The sequence below is a fragment of the Channa argus genome, chromosome 5, assembly GCF_033026475.1.
Source record: "Channa argus isolate prfri chromosome 5, Channa argus male v1.0, whole genome shotgun sequence".
In the NCBI taxonomy this organism is placed as follows: Eukaryota; Metazoa; Chordata; class Actinopteri; order Anabantiformes; family Channidae; genus Channa; species Channa argus.
In genome coordinates this window covers 5,607,772-5,619,395 of record NC_090201.1, presented here as the reverse complement: position 1 = coordinate 5,619,395, position 11,624 = coordinate 5,607,772, and positions in this window count along the sequence as shown.

Here is an 11,624-nt window from a genome sequence, read left to right as displayed (position 1 = left end):
AGACCTTTAATTCAAAAAAGTTGGTTATGAGAAGCTCCCTCTATAATGTTAATATACAGATTATTTATGGAAATTATTTTTTTATGATGTTTGTTATTTAAAGCCTCCTTTTCCCTGTAGAAAAGGTTCTATTCAAGCTCTACTTATGACTAAAAGCTCACAATACGATTAGGTGTGTGTGTGTGTGTGTGTGTGTAGGCTGTGCATTTAATGGGATTACTGCTACATGTATATATGATAGTATATGTATCTGAATGTATGCATATGTAAATATTTTCATTATTTAGAGAGGCTAATGGAAATTGGAGCAAGGATTGAAGGATGGGGTGAGGCTTCCTTTTGTAAATGTGTCACCTCTGAAACCTAATATGTCAGTATTCATATTTTTACTGTGAGTATTGAAACGTTCAAAACTTTTAGATCTGTCTGTGACTGAGTAAAAACAGCTAGTAAACCCACTGTGGGGATTAGCTTAGGTCTAATAATACTGTATATTGCAGTACTATATCTGAGCTATGTTGTGCTTGTTATAGACTATTTGCCATGTACAGATACCAGCCATAATAATGATATCATCTTGTGGTTTGAATGCTGTGGTGAAAGGGGTTCATCATGGCAAAAGCTAAATGCTAGTCATGATTGACAGGTGTCAGGACACACAGTTATTTTAATTTTAATGCTGCAGCTGATTGGTGTATATAAACTATGTATCCCTCATAGGCGAGGCTGGTACATCTTTATATTATTCTCCTGAAGACCAAAAACAACTGTTATAAACTAATTAAGTAGAAATGCACCTGAAAGCCATCTTCCTATACTGAATTAGCTCTTCAGAAAAATCTTATATGAAAATGAAGGACCTATGAAATAAAGTTACACCTGGTTACAGCTACAATATAGTGTGTAATAAAGCAGTTTTATATACTGCATATAAATGCCAAATTGCGGTGATTTTGGCATTACCTCATATTTCCGTCCATCAAACCACCATAGCTCACTTATCAGCTGTGTTGCGATTTCATGTCCTTTTTATCGTTTTTGCCATGACGCAATAATTCATGAAAGTTACATGTTTAAGGGAGGTGGCGTTTATGTGACCGATGCACAGGTCAGGGCTGCAGCTACAGACCTTTTCCCATACCCTCTCCTCCTCTTCCCTCACACAGAAATCAACCTGAGATATGGAAGCTCTCCCCTTGAATACCACGACCCTGCTCTTTGGCGGCAGTACATTTATGAGGCAGCTGACAGATTGACAGCCAGTGAATAATCCTCTGTATTTATGAGTGCAGTGGAGGACCTCCAAAGCAGTGGCAGGGTAATGAACAATGATGCTGATGTTGTGTAAAAACACTGAGTGGAAGAACTGTGACGGATATTAAAGTAATTTCATTTCAAGAAATCAAATGCATATAGTTCTGTATAAAGGGAAGACATCTGGCTCCAACTGGAGTGGACCTGTTTATTCAATAAAGTGTCCTTCCTGGTGCAGAATTGCATTAAATTCAGCAGAGGCTAAAACCTGATGATATGACCAGACAACTCCCGCGGAAATCTTATTGTTCCTGACAGTCAGGATAGACAGCATCTTAATGGCACACAGCAAAACAATGAGAGGAATAAATGCCTGCTGCTTTGTTGATTGTGCAGAGATGCGTTCATTCACAATGTGAAGATAAGAGCTTCTCCTCTTAAACTGTTAAATTCCTACTGAAATTCTCGTAGATGGCCTGTATTAAAGGAAGATTTTTATGGGATGCAAATCCCACAGATTTTAGTCATGTAGAAACTGTTCACAAAAACGCACTGATTAGTGCACAAATTTTATTGCTGGAATCTGACGAGCTGATGGCTGGGAAAACACAACATGCCCGGAATGCAAAATCAATTGCATCCTTCATTAGAGTCAAGCAAAGATCTCGGTCGACACATACAAATGCACAGAAAGTGAAATAGATACATCGAGCAATAACACATTCTCAGAGTATGTGCGTGACTGTGTGTGTGTGTGTGTGCGTGTGTGTGTTAACCTTAGACAACATGCCAACATTGGAGACTGCTCTTTCTAAATAATGAGATTAGCTGACAGCATGTGTGCAACAGGATAGTCTCTGTTGAAATGCACTCTTCACTCCAGACCAGCAATATCCTGTAGCTGGTCAGGTTTACTGTTGCCTGATGCCAGTAGCTTCCCAGTATTGTAATGCAGTATCCATTAGCTTTCAAGTTATCGTTTTCAATAGATACAGCAGATTAATTTGGCAAGAAATATGAGCAAACACTATCTCAGTGCTAAGAATCTAAGAATTGACAATTACTTACCTCACACTGTGGAGGAAACATTCTCTAGTGCTTCCTATAAGATTTGCTTGTTTACTGTATATTCTTACCAACACCTTCCAGCATATAAATCTGTCATATTATGGTGGTTTGCGGTGGCGGATCGGTTGCGAGAGCTGGGGGTAGGTGGAGAGATGCAGTTGGCGGAGTGTGTGTGTGTGTGTGTGTGTGTGTGTGTGTGTGTGTGTGTGTAGGCATGTGAACTTGGCAGAGAGATGAGATGAGAAAATGCACACACCAATTCTATTGTCTCCTGGAGATTGTACATCATGGCTCAGTCTGGGTGGTGTGCTTCTAAGCTCCGCGATGCATTTACTGTCCAAAGGGAGGATTAGCGAGGGACACGCAACAGGATTTGTCTTTTCTCTGGAAGGGCTCAATTTTCCATATCTCCTTCAGCAGAGGCTCAACTTGGGGTTCACCGGATGGTCGTAATTGCTAGATTGTTATTACAGTGGATTCCCAAATAAATGGAAATGTATGATGTGAATTATTGCATGAACCAGCTACAGTGGAAAGCACTGAGTTCTGGTGTCAAATGGAAAAGGCTTCACTCAGTGTTTGACCATGTGAGAAGGTTTGTGTGCGGAGAAGGTTTGTTTACATGTTTAAACTGATGAAACCAAAAGGGAACCAAATGGCACCCAAGGGTGTTCAATAGAAAATAATAATAATAACAATACGTTTTTGTGCCACTTTTAAAATACCAGGCTACTTTACCAATTTTCAACTGGGTTTCTATGGCTTTAATTTATGGTGTTAATGTACATTAATGCTTTTAAACTTCCATCTCACTTCTCTGTATTAAAATATTTTTCTGCTTCTAGCTGAAAAAGTTTTTCATCATTAGGAGTTCAGATGGCATCATCTGGGCGAGCTCTGAAAAAGCAAGATGACAAATCTATGATATGAGGAACAAGATAACTGACAATGTGAAGTGAAGATTCCTCCAAATTATGTCATCTGGAGGCATTTTCCAGCTAGAAGTAGACAGATGCTTTGAATACAGTAGGTAATTCAGAGGGAAGTTTAATGGGATTAATTTACAAGTAACAACAATAATGTTACTGTGATTAAAAAGCTCACAAACACCACACGTAAAGATACAATAGATGTGTAATGAGAGAACGAAACTATAGTAGCCTACAGCTGCTGATTAATAAACCAAGCCCAGAACCGGGCATTGCTTGTTAGCTATGACGGCCACATGTTGGGTTTTGTAAAGCTAAAACATTGTTCATTTAGAGTTTTGGAATTGGTTTAACATTACTCCTCTAACTGGAGCTAGCTGCCTAAATCAGAATTGGGAAAAACCGACTTTTAAAATTTGCTATTTTGAATAAATAAACCTGTCTATAGTTAAATACATATTATACCTAATAAAATTGTGTAAGGACGGTATGTTGGGTTTTAATGGTTCCTTTAATGATTTCAAAATGTATAGGTTAAATTCTGTGTGGCTACACAAAACTACTTAATTTCTTTCTTTTGCCAGTTATAAACTCCTGGGCTCTGTGGAGAGGGACTTGTTCACATGTACATGATGACACCACAGGGGCATCGTGGTGGTGGAGTGGTTAGCGCTGCCACCTCACAGCTAATGAGTCCCTGCTTTAAATCCACTGGCCGGCTTTTGAATTTCCATGTGGATTTTTTTTAATTTTCTTCCAAGTGCTTGTGTGGGCTTCCTCTACTTTCCTCTCGCCGTCCATAGTCATGCATGTTAGGCCAGTTTGTGACTCTAAATTGCCTGTAGGTGTGAATGTGAGTGTGAATGGTTGTCTGTCTGTGTATGTCCCTCTGTCTTCCCAAATGACAGCTGGGATTGGCCCCTTAAACAAGATAAGCAATTGAGATAATGGACGGATAACCCTAAAGAGGTAGGATATAATATGAATGAAAAAAATCACATAGAATATCTAATCAATTATTATTTAGCACATAACTTCAAGGATTATGTATTGAAGAGAAATGTCCAGTAAGATGTTGATACAGATGGCAATAGAACAGTCGCCTCCATCATGTTTCATCCAGCATTTGATGTGCACGCAAGCCGTGGTGAGGTACTGTATGTCTGGGGTATCAGCAGTGGAATCTTTGAGGGAGGGCTTAATAGGAGTGGGGGTCTGCTGATGCATACTCGTGCTCCTTCGAGTCTTCATAATTCACATTGTCAGCTGAAGAACCAACCAACCAACCCGGCGCTGTCTCTCATCATCACACACAGTCAAGAGCCTGTCAGAACAGATGAAGCCACCGGCTCAGCACTGTCGAGGAACATTGAGCTGTAATTCACATTCTCTTGCCCCGACAGGCCTCACTAAATCCAGGTCCTGCCATAAAATGCTTCGGTTTGATCAAGCAAGCTCTGCATTGAAACCACGGGAGAGCCACTGTGCCATGAACTGGATTAGCAGTGATCGACCTGCCCTGCTTCTAAATCACATGATACCGGGACCAATAATCGGTGATTCACCTTCCACGGTGTCTCCGTGTGCAACAATGTGTGAATTCTCACACTGTAAGAAAAGCAAATTATCTCATATTTTGTCAGTTAATGGCCTATTCTGAATGTAGATCTGTGTGACAATATCATAGCTTCTTTGCATTTTTTTTGTCCAAAGTGTATATCAGCAATATAGAAATTAAACTCTGAGAGGCTGCTGGAGATTAAATGAGTGTAATAATACAGAACATCAAACTGCAGCATCCTTCGCCACAGCCTAAAGAGGCATGTGAGTTCATGCGACCCTGTCTAGCTGGATCTCACAACAATAATGAGCTGCAGCAGCCTGATATTCTGCCAAGATGGCTGCTGATATACATGTACAAAGGTCCCCATGTCCCTTTTAGAGGAAGAAAAAAACCTGTGAGGATTTCAATACCATCAGCATATAGACTCTACACCTGTGCTTTAATTAAGCCACAATGCAGAAGTGGGAGCGCGACATCCAGCTCAGGGATTTGTCAGACCTCATTTATACCACTAGGCTCCATGATTGGCACCTGAGGCTTCAGGAATCCTCAGGGCAACGTGAATTCCAGGAACCGACAGAAGAATCTATGTTTCACAGGACTACAATCTTAAAGTAAGAGTGCAAAGGCTAAAAGCAAAGACTGGGAAGATATGGAAAGAGATCCGCTAGTTAAAAACAAGAATACTTTGCTAGGACATGGCATTTTTCTAGAAGGCATTTATCACTGTACACAGATGATCATTCAAGAATATATAAATGAAATTATGCAGATTGATTTAACATAAGAGTAGTTGAGCAATGTTAATCAATACACCATCCCTTGCTTTAGTGTTCTGCAGATACAAATGTATAATTCAAATAATTCAAATACATATTTAATTTGCTCCAGGCTTGTGTGCAAGAGAAGAGATTACATTACAGAAAAAAACCCTGGCATATTAACATATGTCATCTGCCAGGCTCTGGTTTTATGCTAGTTGCTCAATTAAATGCCTGTTCATATTCTCTGCGCATGTTTCTAACAGCTGTCATTACATTATAAATGTAAATGGTTTCCTATGATGCATTGGAGTCACAGAGCTATTACTGTATATGCTTCATATACAAGTGTGTGCTTCTGCTGTGTTGACTAGAAATATATTTATCAAAGGGATATAGAAGAACGAAGGTTCCTCTCAGCTCAGCTTTTAAAGTGTGATCTATCTTTTTTTAATTTTTCTTTTATCTACCCACAACATTAAACCCACCTTGTGGTCATTGGTTATGTTGCCAATACACCGTGTTCTGACATTTAGTGAGCATGTCCAACATTACATTTTTTCGATTTGAGTTTGAGTTTCATTTGAGTTTCGAAATGGCGGTCTGTTCAAACTGTGTACACGTTTTCACGCAGTTGCAAGAAACCATCACACTTTTGGAAAACGAACTAAGAAAAAAAAATGAACTTATCTTGGGGTTTTCCAACGTTGCCGCCACACAAGCGAAGCACCTCGCAGCTCTTAATACCTCGAGCTACATGGAACAAACAGTTTCTATCCACCCAGCTGTTTGTTCAGTGACCCAGGACACCGATGACACGCTGCCGTGGTCTGGCCCTGTTGCTACTGCTGGAATAGCGATGCCAACCCGCGGCCTTCTGGCCCTGTCGGATGACCAACGGCCTGTCCCGACACGGGCCTGCTCCTCGCCGCTGACACAGGAGGCCTGGATTACGGCTAAAAGGAGACATCGGACGACACCTGCTGCAGCTAATCTTGTCAACCAATCCATTGGACCACCTTCCCCGGTCCAGATGGAGAACCGTTACACTGTTCTTGAAGAGCTGGAAAGTCCGACTTCCCCGGCGGCGGTTCCCTGTGACTCCCTGCCTCGTGAGATACCACACTGCTCCACCTCCCGCGGGCAGCGCGGTCGGGGCCTGCTGCCGGGGCCTCGCCAGACCAGACGTGCCACCGCCACCAACACCATGCCTCCAGAGAGGAATCCACATGCTCCTCCTCGGCGCACCTCTCCACCGCACCGTCCTCCCGGTCCGACCATGCTAATTATTGGCGACTCCATCGTTAGAGACGTCCGCTTAAAATCAGCTAAAACGTTTTGCTTTCCTGGAGCCACAGTCACTGACATAGCGGAGAAAATTCCAAACCTGATTGAAAGACATCCTACAGCAACAAAAGTAGTGATACACGTTGGCACAAATGACACCAAACGCCAACAGTCTGAGTTGCTGAAACGTGACTTCGTGTCATTTTTCAACTCACTGGAGAGTTTCCACGACAGACGGTTCTTCATTTCCGGCCCAATTCCCACGCTGGGTCGCGGTGTTGGCTGGTTCTCCAGACTCCTCAGCCTGCACACATGGCTTCAACCACAAGTCTCCGCACACGGACTCTTCTACGTAGACAATTTCAATCTTTTCTGGGATCGTCCTCAGTACTTCAAGCAAGATGGACTGCACCCGAACTTTCTGGGATCACGGATGTTGACTGAGAACATTGTCCACAGCATCTCAGTCTCCGGAGACTGACTGACCATTGAAAACACCTGTGGCTCTGATGTGCTCACCTCTCCTGCATCCTCCGCTCCAACACCCGACAACATCCACAGGTATAAACAGTCCGAGATATTTATAGAATCTGACGTTACCAACAGACAAAATGCAGCTGTTATGGACTCTAATTTTTCACACAGGGAATATTATTATTTTGCTGAATGTTATGATCTTAACCACACTGCTATTTGCCCTATAGAGACTATGTCTGCTCCACGACCAATTAAACTTTTTAAACCAAAAATGAACACAAGGGGAGTTAATCATAAAAATCTAATACAAGTTAAGACTAATGCTCATACTGAACCAAAACCCAAAACTATTAAATGTGGATTATTAAATATTAGATCTCTCTCTTCTAAATCTCTGTTAGTAAATGACTTAATAAATGATCATCAAATTGATTTACTTTGTCTCACTGAAACCTGGTTGCAGCAGGAAGAATATGTCAGTTTAAATGAGTCAACCCCCCCAAGTCATATTAATTATCATGTTCCTAGATGCACAGGCCGAGGTGGAGGAGTAGCAGCAATATTTCACTCTAGCTTATCAATAATTCCTAGACCTAAACATAGTTATAACTCATTTGAGAGTCTTACTCTTAGCCTTTCACACGCAAACTGGAAAACTCAAAAACCACTATTATTTGTTATCGTGTACCGTCCTCCAGTCCCTTATTCAGAGTTTTTGATTGAATTTTCTGATTTTCTATCTGATTTAGTGCTTAGTACAGATAAAGTCATTATAGTGGGTGGTTTTAGTCACACATTAGACCTTGTACTTACATATGGCATTGAAACTGATAATTTAATAGTATTTCCTCATAACTCTCTTTTGTCTGACCATTTTCTAATAACATTTGAATTTACAATAACGGACTATACAGCAGTTAGGAAAAAATTCCACTACAGCAGATGTTTATCTGAAAATGCTGTGAATACATTTAAAGAAATTATTTCTTCATCTTTTTCACCACCATGTGTCAATGCTATGGTGAGTAGCCATCTTACTCCTGTACAAATTGATTACTTAGTTGACGATTCTGCAGCCTCATTGCGTATGATACTAGATACAGTTGCCCCTCTGAAAAAGAAGGCAGTGAATCAGAGGAGGCGACCTCCATGGTACAATTCACAAATGCACAGCTTAAAGCAGGCGTCACGAAAATTAGAGAGGAAGTGGCGTTCCACTAATTTAGAAGAATCCCGGTTAGCCTGGAAAAACAGTTTAAAAGTGTACAAAAAAGCTCTCCGTGATGCCAGAACAGCATATTATTCCGCACTAATAGAGGAAAACAAGAACAACCCCCGGTTTCTGTTCAGCACTGTAGCCAGGCTGACTAAGAGCCATAGTTCTGTTGAGCCTAGTATACCCTTAACTTTGAGCAGCAATGACTTTATGACTTTCTTTACTGATAAAATTGCAGCCATTAGGGAAAAGGTTCACCAGATCCTCCCTACAAATATTACAGATAGATCTTCATGTACAACAGCTCTAGAATCCTCAATAAGGCCCCAATCCATCTTAGACTGTTTTTCACCCATAGATCTCACTGAGCTAAGTTCAACTATCGCCTCCTCAAAACTAACAACATGTCTTTTAGACCCTGTTCCAACCAAATTGCTTAAAGATGTTCTACCTTTAATAGACACATTCATATTAGATTTGATTAACTTATCTTTAGAAACTGGCTATGTACCAAAGGCTTATAAAGTTGCTGTAATCAAACCATTACTTAAAAAACCCTGTCTTGATCCAGGTGATTTAGCCAACTATAGACCAATATCAAATCTCCCGTTTATTTCTAAAATCCTGGAAAAAGTAGTTGCAAAAAAATTATGTGATCACCTTTACAGGAATAATTTGTATGAAGACTTTCAGTCAGGATTTAGAGTTCATCACAGTACAGAAACAGCACTAGTAAAAGTCTCCAATGATCTTCTCCTCGCTTCAGATAATGGACTTGTGTCCGTACTCGTCTTACTAGACCTTAGTGCCGCATTTGACACCATTGACCACAACATTTTATTACAGAGACTAGAACATAGATTTGGGATTAAAGGAACCACATTACATTGGTTTAAATCTTATCTGTCAGACAGATTCCAACTTGTTCATGTTAATGATGACTCTTCTTTATGCACCAAAGTTAGCTATGGAGTTCCACAGGGCTCTGTGTTAGGACCAATACTTTTTAATCTGTACATGTCACCTTTAGGCAAAATTATTAGGAAACATTCCATAAACTTCCACTGCTATGCAGATGATACCCAGCTCTATTTATCTGTGAAACCAGAAGATACTAACCAATTAGTCAAACTTGAAGCATGTCTAAAAGACATAAAGACCTGGATGTCCTACAATTTCCTACTTCTAAATTCAGACAAAACTGAAATCATCCTCTTTGGGCCTAAAAACATGAGAAATATGCTGTCTAACAATATAGTTACTTTAGATGACATAACTTTGGCCTCCAGTACTGCGGTGAGGAACCTTGGAGTTATTTTTGACCAGGATTTGGCATTTACGTCACATATAAGACAAATCTCTAGAACAGCCTTCTTCCACCTACGGAACATTGCTAAAATTAGAAGCATCCTGTCTCAAAGTGATGCCGAAAAACTGGTCCATGCATTTGTTACTTCTAGGTTGGACTACTGTAATTCCCTACTTCTGGGGTGTCCTAATAACTCTCTAAAAAGCCTTCAATTAATCCAAAATGCTGCAGCAAGAGTGCTGACTGGATTAGGAAAGAGAGATCATATTTCACCTTCACTAGCTTCTCTTCATTGGCTTCCCATAAAATCTAGAATAGAGTTCAAAACCCTCCTCCTTACATACAAAGCTCTTAATGGTCAAGCTCCATCATATTTAAAAGATCTCATAGTTCTGTATCGCCCGATTAGACCACTTCGATCCCAAAATACAGGCCTACTTGTGGTTCCCAGAGTTTGCAAAAGTAGAATGGGAGGCAGAGCCTTTAGCTATCAAGCTCCTCTCCTGTGGAACCAGCTTCCAATCCAAATTCGGGGAGCAGACACCCTCTCTACTTTTAAGACTAGGCTTAAAACCTTCCTTTTTGATAAAGCTTATAGTTAAACTGCTCACTCAACCTGAACTAGCTTTTCTCTATACATTTACTTGTCACTACTGTATACCATTAATTCTATATCCTACAACCTGCACGATGCTTTGTTGTTGCTTTTTTGTTGTTTTGTTGTTGCTTTTCTTGTTGTTTTGTTGTTGCTTTTTGTTGTTGCTTTTTGTTGTTTTGTTGTTGCTTTTTTGTTGTTTTGTTGTTGCTTTTCGTTGTTGCTTTTCGTTGCTCTTTTCTTTTCTTTCTCCACTTTCCACTCACCCCAACCGGTCAAGGCAGATGGCCGCCCACCCTGAGCCTGGTTCTGCTGGAGGTTTCTCCCATTAAAGGGAGTTTTTCCTCTCCACTGTTGCCTAGGGCTTGCTCAAGGGGGATTTGTTGGGTTGCTTCTACATACTTGTGTAGTCTGGACTTTATTCTGTAAAGTGCCTTGAGATGACTTTGTTGTAAATTGGCGCTATATAAATAAAGTTGAATTGAATTGAATTGAATTGAATTTTTGCTGACCCAGCTCCACCAGTACAAACGAGGATAAGTGACACTATGAAACCACCAGGTGGTATTAATGTTGTGGCTGAGCTATGTAGTTTATTCTCACCCACTGTCTGCAGAAGTGACAGGCGACCGCTTATTGCTAATTTGGTTATAAGTGGTGGAGACCAAATCTGGACTGAAATAGAATCTTGGATTTACATTTACCAGGGGCCTGAAGCAACAGAAGCAAAGCAAACATTAGTTGTATTGTATATTTTATTCCAAGCAAGATTCAGTGTACTTCATATTGAAAACAAAATATAGCATGTACACGTCCGCAATATGTATCTGTATAGACACAGTCAAATCAAAGTCATTGTTGGTTTTTGCTGCAGGGTTGCTTCCTTCATTTTCATCCTTTTTTTTTTTAAGAAAGTTTCATACTATGTGAGCTCATAATATGTGGCTTTTACAATATGTTATATTACAGTTGAAATTGTATGGGTCCTGCAATAATGAACTTTGAAAACGTAAAACTTACTTCTATTATTAAGAATAATTTAAAAAAGGATTAAGCGTCTAAAGTATGCCGAGTCTATATATAACTTTGAGGATATCATTGCTTGAATCCAAAGGAAGATTTATCATCAAGGTGTGTTTTTTAAGCTTCAGCATAATCCTTTTA